Genomic DNA, 19,243 nt, shown 5'->3' on the forward strand with positions numbered 1-19,243 from the left:
TTGGGAGGGGCAGTGAAGAGAGCTAACATTTACTCAGGCATTAACTGTTCTGGACAATGGGCTAAGGGCTAGAGATAAGAAATGACAAAACCCACATATTTCTCTCCCCAGAGCTCACAGCTTAGTACGGGAAAGAGACAAATGAGCAAGCAGTCACAGGACAGCATGACCAGCGTGGAGACGGAGATCCTTGCAACTGAGGGGACAGTGGAGCAAGTCAGGGAGGACTTCCCAGAGGAGGAGATACGTGAGCGGAGGCTTGAAGGGTAGGGAGGAATCTGTGGCTTGAGTGAGTGGGCCTCCTGAACAGATCATATTGCATGGAGCACAGGGCGCACGTGACAGGAGATGAGGACAATGGTGAGCAGATCAGGCAGGGTCCTGGCCCTCTCTCAGTGTGTGTGGGACTGGTCATCATCAATAATAATAATCTCACGCAGCTGAGACAAGTGTTGTGAAGGAGACGAGTGTAAGGGGCCGGGGGCTGGGCCAGAAGGGTTCACCCTGGTCAGGGAGAGCAGAAGAGGCTTCTCTGGGGAAATGATCCTTGAGATGAGCTTGGAATGATGGCTATGAGTTAACAACAAGGAGAGGGGAGGAAGAGTGTTCCCGGCAGATGGAACAGTGTGGATAATGGTCCCGGGGCTGGAGAGAAGGAGGCACGTCAAAGAACCGAGTGTGGCCGGAGCCCAGTCAGAGGAGAGATTGCACAGAGGCAGGGTGGGGCCAGGTCCTGTATGGTCTCGTAGGCCAAGGTAAGGATCAGGCCTGACAACACTGGAAGACAGAGATGGGTTTTAAGTAAGGCTGTGACAATAAGATTTGTGGCATTTGGAAAGGATCTCTGTGGCATCCGTGTGGACAATGGGGACAAAGGCAGATGTAGGGAGATTGGCGAGGAGTCAGAGTCCAGGCAAGAGGTGATGGTGGCCTGGCTGGGAGAATGGATGCGGTGGGGTGGGGGGATGTAGATGGAGTGAAGTGGACGCAGGTACAATTGACCGGATGTAGCGAGGGTTAGTTCCGGGGGATAAGGGAGAGGGAGGTGACAAGAGCAAGTCTTGGGACTCTGGCTTTAGACCTGGATAGGCAATGAGACAGGAAACACTGTGCTGGGTGGGAGCAGGGGGAACATCCTGAGCTCAGATTGGGCATGTAGAGTCCAAGTGCCCTTGAGGTGTCCAAGGGGATATGTCTGATGATCAGAGAAGCGGGGAGGGCCGGAGATGTACTCGTGTGAGCCACCTGGGCATCCTTGGGGATGGAGGTTGGGAGGCTGGATGTGGGGCTCAGGGAAAGACTTAAAAGTGGGAAGAGAAGAGGGCTCAGGATTGGACCTTGAAGCCCCATGTGTCACTGGAGGATGGTGTGAAGTATTGTGGGGTGGGCGGAGGCAGGGAGATGAGTTTGGAGGCTGTGAGCAAAAATGAGGGAATCTGCAGGGAGAAGGAAAGGAGGGGCCTTTATAAAGCAGAATTGCCAGGCCTTGGTGAGGGATGGAGTGTGAGGTGAGGGCAGGGAGGAGTCTAGGTTGAATCCAGCTTTTGGCCCTGGTATCCTGGTGGGTCTGCTGTTCAAGAGGGAGATTTGGGCTGGGGATAGAAATGTTTGGAGTCATCAGCATATGACTGGACAAGAATGATCAGGGAATGTGTGTCCAGTGGGAAGAGATCCAAGAATAGAACCCTGAGGGACATTAAGTAAGATGAGAGGAAGGGCCAGGAGGTAGGAGAGATGTCATCGAAACCCTGGCGACCCCTGCAAGTCGTCCATCAATGTCTGCGCTCCAGTGGCTGCCCAGGTGGACTCGCTTCCCAGCTAGCTCCCCGCTGCCAGGTGTGGGCGTGTGATTTCATCCCCACCAGTGAGAGGCCAAGGGGAAGTGGTGTGAGCCCTTCTCCGCCTGGGCTCTAAGACCCCAGGTAAATCCTCTGTACACTCCCTTTCCCCCTTCCCGAGGCTGGAGCCCCACAGGGCAGTCCCCTATCTTTGGTCTTGAGTCACCGATAAGCCCTAGGGGGCAGTGCAGCAACACCACGGAGGGAACCTGGGTCTCTGAATGACTGCAGGGGAGTTCCTCATGGACCTGGAATGTAAGAAACTTTACATTCTTTGAGCAGCTGTCTTCTTTGGATCTCTCTGTTACCGGAGTTTAGCCTAACTAATACAACTTAACTAAGCTAATACAATTTAGCCTAACCCAACTAATGTAACTAATTAGGCTAATAAAAGTTATTAACCTAACTAGTACAACATAAAATTAAAACACAATGAAATAAAAAGTTGGCCTAATGAATACAATATCACTTATCCTAACTAACACGAGAACCAAGGGAGGAGAGTGTATCAAGAAAGAGAAAGTGGGGGGCTTCCCTGGTGGCGCAGTGGTTGAGAGTCCGCCTGCCGATGCAGGGGACACGGGTTCGTGCCCCGGTCTGGGAAGATCCCACATGCCGCGGAGCGGCTGGGCCCGTGAGCCATGGCCGCTGAGCCTGCGCGTCCAGAGCCTGTGCTCTGCAACGGGAGAGGCCGCAGCAGTGAGAGGCCTGCGTACCGCAAAAAAAAAAAAAAAAGAAAGAGAAAGTGGGGAACCGTGTTGAATGTTGCAAAAGGATCAGATAAAATAGGGGATGAAGAACCTCCACCAGCCTTGGCAAGTAGGAGGTGACTGGTGACTCTAATGGCCTTGCAAGGGCAGCGGTGGGGGGGTGGGAGGGTGGAGGGGTGGGCCGGGGGATGGATGCGTGAACCGGGCGATAAAGAAGTAGATTCAGCAAGTGCAGGCATCTCTTTTGAGGAAGTTGGATGCGAAGGAAAGAGTTGGGGAATGATCTAGAAGGGGACTCAGGATCAAGCCTGATTGCAGTGGAGCTGGGGGAGAGGGAGGGGTTGAAGATGCTGGAAAAACGATGAGTGAGGGAGTTAGGCCTCTGTGGGTGGGGGAGGGGCTGGGACCCAGAGCTAGGTGGACAGGGCGGGAAATGTGCGTTCCCAAACATAAACACACACTCAAGGCACATTGGCAATTGTGGGAGAGGAGGGAGTACTTTCTAGAGAGCTTCCATTTTCTCTGAGAAACAGGACTAGGTTGAGGGGTACAGGGCGGGACAGGGAAGAGTTGGCTGGAAGCTTGAGGAGATCGGACAATGTCAAGCTGACAGAAGGAATCTGCCAACAATACAGAGACAATTGCAAACTGGGAATCGGTGGAGGTGCCAAACTTCTGGGGTGCGGGGCTTTTTCCAGCTGAGCTTAGCCTCTAGGGCTGGCGTCCAGGAGTGCAGCAGGCACATGGGTGGGCCCAGGGCGGGAGTTCTTCCCACTGCAAGCAGAGGAAGTCCAGGACCACGAGAGCGAGGGTATGACATGATGGATCCAGGGGTTGGATGGGGACCGAAGTTGAAGGTGGGGTCGGGGCAAGATCTCAGTAGAAAACTGAGAAGTGTGAGAGGGTGAAGGTGTCAGGAGAGCACAGAGCAGCTGCGGCGGAAGCAGGGAGGCAGAGGCCTGGGAGGAGGGGAGGTTGGCCAGTGGAGGCTGCCTACTTTTTGGGTTTTGCCGGGACCCCGAGGCTGCCCAGGATGACAGCAAGACTTGGGTCAGAGAGGCTTTCTAGGAGTCAAGGGCCAGAGTCTCTGAAATACGAGGGATGTGGGCAGGGCGATCTCCCAGAAAAAGCAGGGCGGACAGTGGCCCGAACCTTCCCTCTGCCCACCGCACAGACATCAACAGGCCGAATAAACAGTGATCTCTTACATTTATGGCATGGAGCCTGACAAATTACAAAGCCTTTCATTTCCCTACCGGTGCAATTCAGCATTTGTTTTAACAGAGGAACAGCTGAGAGGGATTAAGACTCTAGCGGGGGTCTTCCCTGGTGGTTCAGTGGTTGGGGGGTCTGCCTGCCGATGCGGGGGACGCGGGTTCGTGCCCCGGTCCGGGAGGATCCCACGTGCCGCGGAGCGGCTGGGCCCGTGAGCCATGGCCACTGAGCCTGCGCGTCCGGAGCCTGTGCTCCACAACGGGAGAGGCCGCAGCAGTGAGAGGCCCGCGTACCGCAAAAAAAAAAAAAACAGATTCTAGCGGCCCCACAGTGGGGTTGCCTTACCCACTTCTTGTCATAGCCACAGACGGAGGTCACAGGACCTTGTTTGTTGCCATGAAAACAGACGTGGAGTGTCCCCCACCTTTGGTCCCTCTCATGGAGGTATAGGGTCCTGTCACAGGGAAATAATTCACCTACAGTTATGAAAGGTGGACACCCTGGAGAGAGGAGGGGAGACTGAGGATACATTCCTGGGTTGGGGGTGACCCCGATCCCATGCCTGAGGCAGCCATGAGCCGCCTTTGATGTTGTTTTGACCTAGAGGACCTGGCAGCAGGAGCTGGAGACAGTGGGGTGCCCCTGTGGGGAATTGTCTATGGCTTATGAGGGCCCGTATGTCTGTCCACATGTGTCCCTTGGTCCTGTGTGTATGCTTGTGACTGGGTCCCTGACAGGTTCCGGAGTTGGGGAGGTATCTATGGACCTGCGTGTGTGTGCGCGTGAGTCTGAGCGTATTTGGGAATGAGCGCCGAAGTTCCTGCCTCAGGCTACCCTGAGTGCGTGGAGCATGCGTCTCTGGGCCATGCACCACTCTGTGTCTAGGAGCCTGTAAGGACGTGTCCCTTCTGCATCGAGGCAGAAACGAGGTCAGCGTGCAGGCGGGGGTGGAGCTAGGGATTGATTCTCCAGCAGTGACAGGCTGAGCGGGGAAAGGGGGCGGGGTGGAGGAGGGGGAGAGGGCAGGGAAAGATACCCTCGGACCTGGGAGCCCCCTAGCCTCTTCAGAACACCTGCCCTTGAGGGAGGGAGCCAAAGAAGGGAGTGGGAGATGTGGAGAACCTTATCACCCAGGGACCAGGAATGGGGGTGGGGAGGCAGGCAGAGGGGCAGAGGTGTTCTCGGTCTCTTGGCCTGGGGCTGGTGGGATGGGGGCCAGATGTTGCCTGGAGTAGCCAGCTGTCTGGGGCTTTGGTTAAGAAAAATGTCTCTAAAACCTTGTTAAAAGGGCTGGCGTTCCTCCTGCCTGATACCACCAGATCAGCTGTAGCAAGATCCCATAGCAACACCCCTCCGTCCATCCCGTCCTCCTCTATCTCCACCTGGGCATAAAGAGAAGCTGCAGGTGGACCCCAAGCAGCTGGGTGGGGAAGAGTGCTGAGGGATGTGTGATCAGGTCGGAGAGCGAGGGTTAGATTTGGTTAAGAAAAAGATGGAGGCCATCTGTCTCCAGATATGGTTGGGGCGTCTTTGGGGACCTGCATTTTTTCCCCTGGGGAAGGACACAAAGGTGTCAGGGCTCCCTGCCCGGGCGTCTGGCTGCATGGGAAGGGTCTCTTATCCCAGGGAGTGAGAATCCTTAGTCCTCTGGGACCTGAGTTCCCCCCAACCAGGGAGATGTTCTTTTGTCTGCTCCCCTAGTGCTAGCCACTCCTTGATCTGGGATCCCTAAGCCCTAAGGCCATAACCCCCATGTCCTCGTGTATAATGGGAGCAGGGAGTCTGAATGCCAGGGTCCTGGAGAGGGCAGTGGGCCCTTCCCTAAGCCAGGCCTTTCTAGCAAAGACGTGCCCCCGTGTCAGGGCCCCGTGCCTGCCCTGCCTCCGGCTTCCCACTTCCTCTTCCAGCTGAGCTGTTGCTGTGGCAGCAGCACCTTCTCTCCAACGCCTTCCAACCCGGGGCCCAGCCAAGTACCACCCAGCCCACGGCAAGCAGGCTCATGGCAGCCCCAGAGCTGGCACACTCCTTGACTCCTGCCCCTCCCCTCTGTTGCCTTCTTCGGCCCCTCCCTTCCTGCCTTCTGCATCCTGGAGAGGCTGTGGAGAGCCCCCTGCTCTGTCTGGGGCCCCCACTGCAGCCCTCTTTAGCTCAGGGCCTTTGTTTCCAGGGCCACATCAGCCCAAGCCCTTGTGAGCTCCGTATCACCCTGGGTACCAAGGTGGCGTCACCTTAGTCCTTTAGGGTTCCAAGTCAGTGCAGACCCCCGTGGCTACTGTGGATTCCATCTCACTCTGGGCCAAAGCAGGCTCCACTTCAGTCGAATTCCTTATGGGCGCCATGATACCCTGGAGCAATGCGGGCCCTATATTAGTTAGTTGACATGGAGTGGCTCCATGTCGACTCCAGGCCCTGTGGGCGCCTTAGTGTGGGCTGCTGTGGGCTCCCTGACATTCTGGGCTGGGAGTTCCATGTCAGCTTGGGCCCGGGCAGGTGTCATATGGTTCTAATTCCTTGATCCGCTGGACACCATCTTCATCAGCTCCCTGGGCCCCTCAGGACTCCCGTGGGTTCTTTGTCCCATCTGAGCCAAAGTGAGCTCCAGGTTCTAGTTCCTCGTAGATCATGGCTGCTCATTTGGGGTCAGTGGACAAATACCACTGGCATCACCGAGACGTGTTGGAAATGCAAAATCTCAGGCCCCACCCAGACCTTCTGAATCAGAACCTGCATCGTTAACAAGACCTTTGATACATGTGCACGTTAAAGTTTGAGCAGCACCATTGTCAAGTTCATGTCAATCTGGATCAAGGTGGAACCACATTGACCCAATGCTATATGAGCTCCACGACACCCCGGGCCAGTGTGGGTGTCATATTAAAGACGGCCCAATGCCACATGGGAGTTGAGGTGTTCTCCCTGTGACCCCGCAGGCCTCTGCCTCCTCTGTCTCTCACCTTTCCTTACTTCCTCCCTGAGACCTTGCCTCTAACCAACTTCCTTCTCCAAAACCAAATGCTCATTCCCCTGCCCTGAGTCTCTGGCCCCCTCTGCACAGAATCCAAGCACAAAGGGCTTTTGTCATCCTCCACTCTGGGCTGGGCTTTGGGGATCCTCCCTCCTGACCCTCCCTCCCCACCAGCCTCCTACCGACCTCAGGCCACCCGAGCTGGAGGCCGCTGCTGTAGTTTTCCATCCCTGCTGTTCTCTGCCTTATACACACGTTGCACAGATAGATCCAAAGTCTATATCTATATATACTTCTCACCCCCCCACCCCCGGACGGCGTGCGTCTCCTTTGCCAGGCTGTGGTCGTGCAGTCTGTCGCTCCTTAAGGCACTGTCTCAGATTTGCATGTTTAATATTTTATCCAGGAAGCGCTCCTGGCTGGGGCCCTGGGAGCTGGTGTGAAGCTGACAGAATGTCAGGCCCCGGAATGGTTGCTCACGGGTGGTGGCGGTGGGACGAATGTCTGGGGGACAGGAGAATGGTGACGCCAGTTCCTGGCTGCTGGTCTAGACGTCAGTATCAGGGTGGGGGTGGGGAGAACACATCAGAGTTCCGCAGCCCCAGCCTGCACAGAGAGCCCCCCTTCTGGGGCACAGCCATTGACCTCTGATGTGAACTTGCTTTTTAGGTTCAGCGACTCCTCCAGGTCTCAGTCAACATCAGTGCCTGGGGATTTTCCAGTGGGGAGAAGCCCTTTGGCTCCATGGGGAAGTGGCGAGGAGCTCATCCTCTTATCTGGTTTCCCCCAGATAAGAGGAGGACAGAGTGGGAGGGAGGAGGTGGGCAGGAGAACAGCCGGTGCTGTGTGACCTTGGGGTGCCATTGAGATGGCTGGTTTCTGTGAGTGACAGGGAAGAATCAGCATCTTCCTTCCCTCTCTGGCATGTTGGAGATCTGAGTTAGCGGCAAGCGGTGCAGAATATTGACAGCAATCCCTTCTGTTCCCAGATATTTGTAAAGAACTTAGTGGGCAGGAGGGGGAGAGGAGGGAGAAAGAGGAGGCTCTGGCCCTAGGGCAGATGGAAAAATCTGAAGATGGAAGCGGGGGAGGGGAGAGCAGACAGACACAGGCCTTTCATTCTGACCCTTGCGAGGCATGAAATGCCTGATTGTGCCTGTGTCCTGAGGGTTCAGTGGGGCCTGGAGGTCAGGAGGTAGGGGGGAGGGGAGGGAGAGGCTGCTCCATCCCCTAAGCCCCTGGGGAACAAGATCCCCACACATTCTGCCGCAGTCTGGCGAGGCTCTGATAGAAAGGGCTTCTTAGAGACGGGAGGATGGGACATGGCCCCAGACCCTGCTCCCATACCCCTTGCCAAGTTTCAGAGCCTGGAGTTTTATCTGTGCAGGACTCAGCGCTGGTTGGGGGCAGGGGCCAGGAAGGAGTGTGTGTGTGTGTGTGCGCGCGCGCGCGCGTGTGTGTGTGCATGCGATTATCCCTCAGCCTGCAACTGGGACACCCCACTGCCCCAGAGCTGGCTGCTGCACGGCCGCTCCTCTCCCAGGGCTGCATTGGAAAGTTCTTCCTGGTGTCTCGCCTCAGTTCTTTCTGCCTCCGCTTCTGTGTGATTACTCTCTGTTTTGCTCCCTGGGGGCGGGTAGGGGATTAGAGCCCTCATTTCCTGGGGTTTGTGCTGCCTCCTCCACCCAGGAAGAGGCATCCTGACCTGATATGGAAGCCTGGAGGCCTGGTCTGCCTCTCTGGTCCATTCTCCTGCCCACATACCTAGAGGGCTTGGCCGTTATGTAAAGTGATCCCCTCCTATCGGCATCCCCACCATCCACCCACTAATAAGAAGCTGGAAAAGAAGCTTAAAGGACCTCCAAACAACCACGATGGACACCACCAAGTTGCACACCAAAGCATAGACATTTTACATGTTAGGCAGCCCTCTGCTCTCACAATACCCCCCATCTAGGTCAGCAGTTTGCAAACGCTTTTTACCCCTGGGACTTTTGGTCCAAAGGATATCATGCAGAAGCAGAAAGAAATAAAACTGAGAAAAGTCCAGTTGCTGTGGTGGAAGCCGGGGTGGAGGGCCAGGGGTATCTGTCTGCTGTGCTCCTTGGAAACCTTTCCAATCCCTCCCACCATCCCCTAGGGGCTTCTGAGAGACCCTGCAGGGCTCCCAGCGCCTGGCAGAGCACAGTTAGAAAAACACTGATCTGCAAAATCTAGTTTCTTAACTCCTGGAAGCTGCCAATCAAAGGGAATGGGGGCCGGCAGAGTTAGGAGTGTAAGTGACGGTCCCACAGGTGACAACTTGATGACAAGGGAAGGAGAGGTAGAATGATGCTTAAAAGCAGACATGCCAGCCCGAAGGGTTCAAGGCTGGGGCCATTTAGTTTGGGGGTGACCTTGATTACTCCTCAAGAATCTCCAGGGGCTGGACTCATGCTCAGAGTGGGGACCTGGGGCATCAAGGGAAGGTTATGCTTGCTGGAAAGGAATTAGATGAGAGATTTCTGCCCTCACCATGGTTAAAATACAAAAATATGGAACAACGTGGGTCCTTGAAGATGAACCCTGAGCTTACTGAATATGTTGACTCATTCAAAGACCTCATAGCAGTGGTTCTCAGCTGGGGTGATTTTGGTCCCCCCAATCCCAGGGAACATTTGGCAATGTCTGGGGACATTTTTGGTTGTCACAACTGGGGAGAGGGTGCTATCTAAAGGATAGAGAGAGACCGGGGATGCTGCTAAACGTCCTATAATGCACAGGACAGTCCCCCTCGATAAAGAATTGCCCAGGGACTTCCCTGGTGGTCCAGGAGCTAGGACTCGGCGCTTCCACTGCAGGGGGGATGGGTTCGATCCTTGGTCAGGGAACTGAGATTCCCCCATGCCTTGCGGCACAGCCAACCTTTTTAAAAAAATTTTAAAAATATAAATAAAAATCACTTAAAAAAATCGCCCAGTACAATACATCAATTGTGCTGAGGGTGAGAAACCTTGGTCTAGACTCTAGATGATAGCAGGGTCTTTAACTGTATCTATTTATTCCGCCCACCAGAATGTGTTCCCAGAAGTTGGAAATAATGAGTCTTCTACTTGTCTACTGCATCTGCCTCTGGACTTTATGCAGAGTCGGTGCTTTGCAAGTATTTGTTAGGTGAATGCGTGAATAAATGACTTACCTGGACATGGTAGGCAGCCCTCTTCTTTCAGTCCAGAGCCCAGTTTGCCTTGGGGAAGGCGTGTGCTACTTCTTCAGTTTAGTTAATAGATCCTGCAAGGGATCTTGACCCTGGGCAACCCTGGGAGAAAGCTGGGGAGGGCTCCCTCAAAAGTGCCTGAGCTGTTGACTCAAAAAGAACAGATGCTCATTTGCAATGCAATTTACATATCACTTGCATATTGCTTTGAATATAATTTGCATGCTGCTCCTTTAAAGTCAAAAGGCACAGATCTCCCGCCTGGTCCTGCCTTTCCCACCTCTGTCCCTTCACTGTTTCTTTGCTCACTTTCTGGGGAACATCCACCTGTTGGGCCCACATTTGCTTCCCCAGGGCCTGGCACAAAAAACTTAAGAGACCCATTCATGGTGAGATGCAAAAAAAAAAAAAAAAAGAAGTAGCAGACCCCTTCCATTTTGCCCATTTCTTGTGGTCAAGATTCTGGCCTTTGGTGTCCCACATGCTTGAGTTTCAACTCGGCCTCTGCTACTCCACAAACTGTATGATCTTGAGCGAGTTATTTAATCTCTCTGCCCCTCAGTTCCCTTATCTGTGAAATGGAAGTAATGATGGAGCTACTGTGATGATTCAGGAAGAAAATCTGTTAAAGTGCCAGGCATCTGGTAGGCACTCAAGAAGTGTTCACTGTTGTGCTTACTATTATTCAAGCCTCGCTTCCTTGAAGCAGCTGTCACCAGGAGAAGCTGCTTTTCTGAACTTCTTGCTCTGCTGCTCATCCCTTAGCTGATCTCTTTTTTCCTTCTTGAAATTCTCTCTGCTCTTGGCTTTGAGTTGCCACTGTCTTCTGGATTTCCTCCCATCTTGCTGGCCACTCCTTCTTAGTCTGATTCCTTCTCCCCTGTCTACCTCTAAAGTTTGGAGACTCCCGGGGCTTGGTCCCAGGACCCCTCACCTTTTCTTCCCGGGTGTCCATGGCTTTAACCACTGGCTCCACTCCAGGGACTCTCAATTATTTCTCCAGCCTGGAGACTTATAATCCACACCTACCTGCTATCTCCACTTGATGTCTAAAAGGCATCTTAAAATCAACGTTGTGATCTCTAATCCCTTTCCTCTCCCAGGCGTCCCTACTCAGTAAAATGGTACTGTCATCTATCCAGTTGCTCAAGCCCCAAAACTCAGTATGTCTTTGATTCCTCTCTCCTTCACCCCCTGTTTTAGTTATCTCTTGCTACGGAACACATTATTCCCCAAATTTAGTGGCTTAAAGTGATAAGCAATTACTATCTCACATAATACATACTTCTTTGGGTCAGGAATCCGGAAGTGACTTAGCTGGGCTCAGGGTCTCTCATGAGGTTGCAGTCAAGATGTCAGTGAGGATGCAGTCATTTAAAAGGATTGCTTGGGCTGGAGGATCTGCTTCCAAGGGGACTCACTCACATGCCTGTTAAGTTAGTGCTGATGGTGGGCAGGAAGCCTGCATTCCTTGCCAAGTGGCATCAGAGAGCTGCTTGAGCGTCCTCATAACATGGCAGCTGACCTTCCCAGAATGAGTGATCTAAGAGATAGCAAGAGAAAGCCGTAGTCCCTTTTCTGATTTTGTCTTGGAAGTCTCACACTGTTACTGCTGCCATGTTCTATTCATTAGATAGGAGTCACTAAGTCCAGCCCATGCTTTCAAGGGGAGGAGAATTAAGTTCCATCTCTTGAAGGGAGGGATATCAAAGAGTTTGTGGGCATATTTTAAAACCACTACCTAGGGACTTCCCTGGTGGCGCAGTGGTTAAGAATCCGCCTTCCAATGTGGATTTGATCTCTGGTCTGGGAAGATCCCACATGCCATGGGGCAACTAAGCCTGTGGGCCACAACTATGGATTCTGCGCTCTAGAGCCCATGAACCACAACTATTGAGCCCGTGTGCCCAGGGACAGTGCTCTGCAACGAGAGAAGCCACCGCAATGAGAAGCCCGCTACTGCAATGAAGAGTAGCCCCCGCTGGCCGTAACTGGAGAAAAGCCCGGACGCAGCAACGAAGACCCAATGCAGCCAAAAAAAACCCAAACAAACAAAGAAATAAGTAAATTGGTGGTTCAGTGGTTAAGACTCTGTGCTCCCAATGCAAGGGGCCTGGGTTCGATCCCTGGTCAGGGGGCTACATCCCACATGCATGCTGCAACTAAGAGTTTGCATGCTACAACTAAGGAGCCTGCCTGCTGCAACTAAGACCTGGCACAACGAACGAAAGAAAGAAAGAGAGAGAGAGAGAAAGAAAAAAAGAAAGAAAGAAAGAAAGAAAGAAAGAACAACGAACGAAAGAAAGAAAGAGAGAGAGAAAGAAAGAAAGAGAGAAAAGGAAGAGCGAGAGAAAGAGAGAAAGAGAGAGTTCTGAACTTCTGCTTTAGTCCAAGATGGAGTAACAGGCAATGGATTTACTCTCCCATCTGAAACAACTAAAAAGTCAGACAAAATATATGAAACAATGATGTTCAGACATTAGAAATCAGGTAGCACAGGACAATGATCCCTGAGAGAAGAGAAGCAAAGCTATAAGCTCTGCAGTCGTCCCAGCCTACAACCTGGAGTGAGTTTCCAGGCCACGGCACAAGTAGGGGTAACTCAGGCAGAACCTGGTGATCTACCTGAGTTTTAGTAAATTTATACAGTTGTGCACCCAAGATGGTACATTTAAACTCAACCATATCAATAATTTCAGTCAGTATACCTGGTCTAGACAATCTAATTAAAAGGCAGATAAAAAAGAAAGACCCAACTACATGCTGTCTTTAGGAAGCCCACCTAAAAATAAACACAAGTAGGTAAAAAGTAAAAAGCTATACCATGCTAACACTAATCAAAAGAATGCTGGAGTGGCTATATTAATATAAGATATATCATGTTAACACTAATCAAAAGGGCTATTTTAACATCAGACAAAATAGATTTCAGAGCAAAGATTATCACAAAGGATAAAGAGGGCCATTTTATAATGATAATAGGGTCATTTCCACAAGAGGACATAGATCTTTTTTTTTCTTACTTAAAAAAATTTTTTTAGGGCTTCCCTGGTGGCGCAGTGGTTGAAAGTCCACCTGCCGATGCAGGGGACACGAGTTCGTGCCCCGGTCCAGGAAGATCCCACATGCCGCAGAGCGGCTGGACCCGTGAGCCATGGCCGCTGAGCCTGCGCGTCCGGAACATTTGCTCCGCAACGGGAGAGGCCACAACGGTGAGAGGCCCGCGTACCGCAAAAAAAAGCATAAACTGGCACCTGAGAGATGTTATTGCTGTAACTCAGGCAGGGTGGCCCATTGGGACAGAAGGGCAGAGAGGGGGCCAGGTATGTATTCAAATGTAATAAATCCAAAACAGATTTGCATTAGCTTTTGAAGACTATTTCTGTTAAAAGAATGGCTTTGCTGGCTAGTTATTTTCAGCACATATCAAGTAAGGATTTAGCAGGCATGTGATTTAAAGCTATAGGTAAGTAACCTATTTATTCCCGAATCATATTTCCTCCAATTTGATTTTATGATATTCTGTTGGCTTTAATAAGCCTCATATCTGACAGTTGTAATCAGGTGGAAATGTAAGTAATTTAATCCATTTTGCTGTCTTCTAAGTTGCTCTGAGGTAAAAGTCACCTATTAAAACATGGTAGACAAGGGTTTAGTCAGTTATGAAACATATATTGGCAATGTCTTCTGTCATTTTTGTCCTTGATCCCAGGAATTTCTAGTGAAAATTTAAAAAAAGGGGGCTTCCCTGGTGGCGCAGTGACTGAGAGTCCGCCTGCTGATGCAGGGGACGCGGGTTCGTGCCCCGGTCCGGGAAGATCCCACATGCCGCGGAGCGGCTGGGCCCCTGAGCCATGGCCGCTGAGCCTGCGCGTCCGGAGCCTGTGCTCCGCAACGGGAGAGGCCACAGCAGTGAGAGGCCCGCGTACCGCAAAAAAAAAAGAAAAAAATTTTTTTTAATTTAACTATAGTTGATTTACAATATTGTGTTAGTTTCAGGTGTTCAGCTTCAGATTCTTTTCCATTATAGTTATTATAAGATATTGAATATAGTTCCATGTGCTATACAGTAAATCCTTATTGTTTTTTTTATTTATAGTGGTGTGTATCTATTAATCCTATACTTCTAATTTATCCCTCCCCCTCCCCTTTCCACTTTGGTAACCATAAGTTTGTTTTCTATGTCTGTGAGTCTGTTTCTGTTATATAAATAAGATGATTTGTATTATTTTTTTCAGATTCCACATATAAATATCATACAATATTTGTTTCTCTATCTGACTTACTTCACTTAGTATGATAATCTCTAGTTCCATCCTTTTTGCTACAAATGGCAATATTTTATTCTTTTTTATAGCTGGGTAATATTCCACTGCATATGTACATATACCACATCTTTTTTATCCATTCATCTGTTGATGGACATTTAGGTTGCTTCCATGTCTTAGCTGTTGTAAATAGTGCTGCCATGAACATTGGTGTATCTTTTTTTTTTAATTTGTTTATTTAGGTTGCACTGGGTCTTAGCTGTGGCATGCAGGATCTTTAGTTGTGGCAGGTAGGATCTTTTAGTTGCGGCATGTGGACTCTTAGTTGCGGCATGCAGGCAGGATCTAGTTTCCCAACCAGGGATGGAACCTGGGCCCCCTGCACTGGGAGAGTGGAGTCTTACCCACTGGACCACCAGGGAAGTCCCAGTGTATCTGTTCAAATTAGAGTTTTCGTCTTCTCTGGATATATGCCCAGGAGTGAGATTGCCAGATCATATGGTAACTCTATTTTTAGTTTTTTTAAGGAACCTCCATACTGCTTTCCATAGTGGCTGCACCAATTTACATTCCCACCAACAGTTTAGAGGGGATTCCCTTCTTTCCACACCCTCTCCAGCATTTACTATTTGTAGACTTTTTGATGATGGCCATTCTGACTGGTGTGAGGGCTTTTCTCTAGTTGCGGCGAGCGGGGGCTACTCTTTGCTGCGGTGCACTGGCTTCTCATTGTGGTGGCTTCTCTTGTTGCAGAGCGCAGGCTCTAGAGCGCAGGCTCAGTAGTTGTGGCACACGGACTTAGTTGTTCCGTGGCATGTGGGATCTTCCCAGATTAGGGCTCAAACCCGTGTCCCCTGCATTGGCAGGCAGATTCTTAACAACCAGGGAAGCCCATTTCTTCCTTTCTAATCCTTGTACTTGTTATATAATGTTCTTGCTTTATTACATTGACTAGACTTTCTAGTACAATGTTAAGTAGTGGTGATAGAGACCTTCTTGTCTTGTTTTCTGTCTCAGAGGAGGGCTTTCGATAGTTTGGCATTTACCAGATTAAATAAATTTTCTTCTCTTCTTACTTTGCTAAGAGTTGTCTTTTTAAAAAAGCATGAATTAGTGTCAAATTTTTTCAAGTTCTTCTGAATCTGTTGAGATAATCATATGGGTTTTGTACTTTATTCTGGTAAAGAGATGAATAACTATTTGATTTTCTAATGTTAAATAAATCTTGCTCTCCTGGAATAAACCCAATTTGGTAGTTATGAATTATTCTTTTTTTTTAACCAATTTATTATTTATTTATTTGTCTGCATTGGTCTTAGTTGCGGCACGTGGGTTCTCTAGTTGTGGCACGCAGGCTCTAGAGTGCATGGACTTAGTTGCCCGCGGCATGTGGGATCTTAGTTCCCTGACCAGGAATCGAACCCGCATCCCCTGCATTGGAAGGTGGATTCTTAACCACTGGACCACCAGGGAAGTCCCTGTATTATTACTTTTATATATTATTGTATAGGATATGCTAATATTTCATTTAAATTTTTTTCCATTTCTATTCAAGAGAGAGACTTTTAATTTTCTTTTCTTTGTAATATCATTATTTTTTTTAACATCTTTATTGGAGTATGATTTCTTTACAATGGTGTGTTAGTTTCTGCTTTATAACAAAGTAAATCAGCTATACATATATATATCCCCATATCTCCTCCCTCTTGTGTCTCCCTCCCTCCCTCCCTATCCCACCCCTCTAGGTGGTCATAAAGCACTGAGCTGATCTCCCTGTGCTATGTGGCTGCTTCCCACTAGCTATCAGTTTTACATTTGGTAGTGTATATATGTCCATGCCACTCTCTCACTTCGTCCCAGCTTATCCTTCCCCCCCCCATGTCCTCAAGTCCATTCTCTATGTCTGTGGCTTTATTCCTGTCTTTCCCCTAGGTTCTTCAGAACCATTTTTTTTTTTAGATTCCATATATATGTGTGAGCGTACAGTATTTGTTTTTCTCTTTCTGACTTACTTCACTCTGTATGACAGACTCTAGGTCCATCCGTCTCACTACAAATGATTCAATTTCGTTTCTTTTTATGACTGCGTAATATTCCATTGTATATATGTGCCACATCTTCTTTATCCACTCATCTGTTGATGGACACTTAGGTTGCTTCCATGTCCTAGGTATTGTAAATAGAGCTGCAATGAACATTGTGGTACATGACTCTTTTTGAATTATGGTTTTCTCAGGGTATATGCCCAGTAGTGGGATTGCTGAGTTGTATGGTAGTTCTATTCTTAGATTTTAAGGAACATCCATACTGTTCTCCATAGTGGCTGTATCAATTTACATTCCCACCAGCAGTGCAAGCGGGTTCCCTTTTCTCCACACCTTCTCCAGCATTTATTGATTGTAGACTTTTTGATGATGGCCATTCTGACTGGTGTGAGGTGATACTTCATTGTAGCTTTGATTTGCATTTCTCTAAAGATCAGTGATGTTGAGAATCCTTTCATGTGTTTGTTGGCAATCTGTATATCTTCTTTGGAGAAATGTCTCTTTAGGTCTTCTGCCCATTTTTGGATTGGGTTGTTTGTTTTTTTGATATTGAGCTGCATGAGCTTCTTGTAAATTTTGGAGATTAATCCTTTGTCAGTTGCTTCATTTGCAAATATATTCTCCCATTCTGAGAGTTGTCTTTTTGTCTTGTTTATGGTTTCCTTTGCTGTGCAGAAGTTTTTAAGTTTCACTAAGTCCCATTTGTTTACTTTTGCTTTTATTTCCATTTCTCTAGGAGGTGGGTCAAAAAGGATCTTGCTGTGATTTACATCATAGAGTGTTCTGCCTATGTTTTCCACTAAGAGTTTTATAGTGTCCGGTCTTACATTTAGGTCTTTAATCCATTTTGAGTTTATTTTTGTATATGGTGTTAAGGAGTGTTCTAATTTCATTCTTTTACATGTAGCTGTCCAGTTTTCCCAGCAACATTTATTTAAAAGGCTGTCTTTTCTCCATTGTATATTCTTGCCTCCTTTATCAAAAATAAGGTGACTATATGTGCGCGGGTTTATCTCTGGGCTTTCTATCCTGTTCCATTGATCTATATTTCTGTTTTTGTGCCAGTACCATACTGTCTTGATTACTGTGGCTTTGTAGTATAGTCTGAAGTCTGGGAGCCTGATTCTTCCAGTGCCATTTTTCTTTCTCAAGATTGCTTTGGCTATTCGGGGTCTTTTGTGTTTCCATACAAATTGTGAAATTTTTGTTCTAGTTCTGTGAAAAATGCCATTGGTAGTTTGATGGGGATTGCATTGAATATGTAAATTGGTTTGGGTAGTATAGTCAATCTCACAATGTTGATTCTTCCAATCCAAGAACATGGTATATCTCTCCATCTGTTTGTATCATCTTTAATTTCTTTCATCAGTGTCTTATAGTTTTCTGCATACAGGTCTTTTGTCTCCTTAGGTAGGTTTATCCCTAGGTATTTTATTCTTTTTGTTGCAATGGTAAATGGGAGTGTTTCCTTAATTTCTCTTTCAGATTTTTCATCATTAATGTGTAGGAAAGCAAGAGATTTCTGTGCATTAATTTTATATCCTGTTACTTTACCAAACTGATCAATTAGCTCTAGTAGTTTTCTGGTAGCATTTTTAGGATTCCCTATGTATAGTATCATGTCATCTGCAAACAGTGACAGCTTTACTTCTTCTTTCCAATTTGGATTCCTTTTATTTCTTTTTCTTCTCTGATTGCTGTGGCTAAAATTCCAAAACTATGTTGAATAATAGTGGTGAGAGTAGACAACCTTGTCCTGTTCCTGATCTTAGAGGAAATGGTTTCAGTTTTTCACCATTGAGAACGATGCTGTCTATGGGTTTGTCATATATGGTCTTTATTATGTTGAGGTAAGTTCCCTCTATGCCTACTTTCTGGAGGGTTTTTATCATAAATGGATGTTGAATTTTGTCAAAAGCTTTCTCTACATCTATTGAGATGATCATATGGTTTTTCTCCTTCAGTTTGTTAATATGGTTTATCACATTGATTGATATGCATATATTGAAGAATCCTTGCATTCCTGAGATAAACCCCACTTGATCATGGTGTATGATCCTTTTAATGTGCTGTTGGATTCTGTTTGCTAGTATTTTGTTGAGGATTTTTGCATCTATGTTCATTAGTGATATTGGCCTATAGTTTTCTTTCTTTGTGACATCTTTGGTTTTGGTATCAGGGTGATGGTGGCCTTGTAAAATGAGTTAGGGAGTGTTCCTCCCTCTGCTTTATTTTGGAAGAATTTGAGAAGGATAGGTGTTAGCTCTTCTCTAAATGTTTGATAGAATTCACCTGTGAAGCCATCTGGTCCTGGGCTTTTGTTTGTTGGAAGATTTTTAATCACAGTCTCAATTTCAGTGCTTGTGATTGGTCTGTTTATATTTTCTATTTCTTCCTGGTTCAGTCTTGGAAGGTTGTGCTTTTCTAAGAATTTGTCTATTTCTTCCAGGTTGTCCATTTTATTGGAATATGATTGCTTGTAGTAGTCTCTCATGATCCTTTGTATTTCTGCAGTGTCAGTTGTTATTTCTCCTTTTTCATTTCTCATTCTATTGATTTGAGTTTTCTCCCTTTTTTTCTTGATGAGTCTGGCTAAAGGTTTATCAATTTTGTTTGTCTTCTCAAAGAACTAACTTTTAGTTTTATTGATCTTTGTTATTGTTTCTTTCATTTCTTTTTCATTTATTTCTGATCTGATCTTTATGATTTCTTTCCTTCTGCTAACTTTGGGGTTTTGTTGTTCTTCTTTCTCTAATTGCTTTAGGTGTAAGGTTAGGTTGTTTATTTGAGGTGTTTCTTGTTTCTTGAGGTAGGATTGTATTGCTAGAACTCTTAGAACTGCTTTTGCTGCACCCCATAGGTTTTGGGTCATCGTGTTTTCATTGTCATTTGTTTCTAGGTATTTTTGATCTCCTCCTTGATTTCTTCGGTGATCCCTTGGTTATTTAGTAGTGTATTGCTTAGCCTCCATGTGTTTGTATTTTTTACAGATTTTTTTCCTGTAAT

At 48.0% G+C, this 19,243-nt stretch overlaps 1 pseudogene; it reads right to left on the reverse strand.

Annotated features, from left to right (window-relative positions):
* Positions 1-7,184: 7,184 nt before the first annotated feature.
* The window catches only part of LOC101272557 (40S ribosomal protein S19-like), a 29,775-nt pseudogene continuing 17,716 nt past the window's right edge, over positions 7,185-19,243 (reverse strand).

This window comes from Orcinus orca, chromosome 19 (assembly GCF_937001465.1).
Source record: "Orcinus orca chromosome 19, mOrcOrc1.1, whole genome shotgun sequence".
Lineage (NCBI taxonomy): Eukaryota > Metazoa > Chordata > Mammalia > Artiodactyla > Delphinidae > Orcinus > Orcinus orca.